The sequence below is a fragment of the Populus euphratica genome, unplaced genomic scaffold, assembly GCF_000495115.2.
Source record: "Populus euphratica unplaced genomic scaffold, PopEup_1.0 scaffold247.1, whole genome shotgun sequence".
Lineage (NCBI taxonomy): Eukaryota > Viridiplantae > Streptophyta > Magnoliopsida > Malpighiales > Salicaceae > Populus > Populus euphratica.
In genome coordinates this window covers 310,418-311,686 of record NW_011500129.1, presented here as the reverse complement: position 1 = coordinate 311,686, position 1,269 = coordinate 310,418, and the positions used below count along the sequence as shown (strand labels likewise).

Below are 1,269 nucleotides of genomic sequence, written 5' to 3'. Positions count from 1 at the left end.
AACCAAGAATTTTCACAGATTACTTACTGTTATCCCTTAATTTTTAACACAAATTCACCATTCAAACAAAACTATTACCCAAAATCATCATTTTTATGTACAATCTCTCATATCCAACTTGACAATCCATTACCCACAATAATCAGCTATATAACATTCAAATTAATTCATCAATAAACCCTAAACACAATTCTCAAAACTCTAACATTCATCAAAATCAAAATTTAAAGCTAAAGAAAGCATATTATACCTATTAAAGCATAAATCTTACTCTTTTAACTTATTTTCTTCATTTCCTTTCTATTTCCCTTCTAATTTTCCTCTTTTCTCTTCTTCTTCTTCTTTCCCCCTCTTCTCTCTCACGGTTTGCACTTTTAATTTTTAGATCACTTTTTTTTTACTTTCTATTTATATTTATCATCTCTTTAATCAATTACTACTATACCCCTCATTTAATCATACTTTCTCTTTAAGCCTCTAAGGGCTTTATTGCCTTTTCCTACTTTTTAACACAAAACATTACAGCTCAAGTTCTTACCTTAGGTCAACCCTTAAATTGAATTTTAAAACTATGATAATAACCATTTTTATTTTTACACTGCTTTAGATCAACCCAAGTTGACCATCCTTACCCATGATCCAGGCTTTGCCTCAAGTTGACCTTTTAGTTGGCTTTTAAAACTATAACAATAACCGTTTTTATCTTTACATTAATTTGGGTCAATGATCAACCCAGTTTATGACCTAAGTCTGACTCTAAATTGACCCTCGAATAGAGTTTTAAAACTATGATAATAATCATTTTTATCTTTATGTTGGTTTGGATGAATGGTCAACCCAAGCCTAACTTTGGATTGAGTTCTAAAACTATGATAATCATTATTTTTCTTTTTATATTGACCCAAGCCAATCATCAACTCAACGTGTAACCTATATCAAGTCTTAGATCATGATGTACCGGAAAATATAACATTTTTTTTGCTTGACCAACCGTCAAGAGAAGAAAAACAACACGTACATTAATTAATAAGATTGATGAAGTAGCAATTAATGCAAAAATAGCCAATTGGAAAGCAATGGTCATGTTTTTAATCCTCCAAGCTACTAACCCTAGTTGAGTTTTAAAACTATAATAATAATAATTTTTATCTTCACATTGACTTAGATTAATGGTCAACCTGACCTATAATCCAAGCCTAGATTTAAGATGACCCCCTAATCGGGTTTTAAAACTATGAATATAACCATTTTTATCTTTATATTGCCAAT

The 1,269-nt window shown here is 29.9% G+C and overlaps 1 long non-coding RNA gene across 1 annotated transcript in view; it reads right to left on the bottom strand.

Moving 5' to 3' along the window:
- Positions 1-399: 399 nt before the first annotated feature.
- The window catches only part of LOC105110349 (uncharacterized), a 19,482-nt gene continuing 18,612 nt past the window's right edge, over positions 400-1,269 (bottom strand). The window contains exon 3 of the long non-coding RNA XR_839453.1: positions 400-499. This is a non-coding gene — a long non-coding RNA (uncharacterized LOC105110349). The remainder of the gene's footprint in view (positions 500-1,269) is intronic.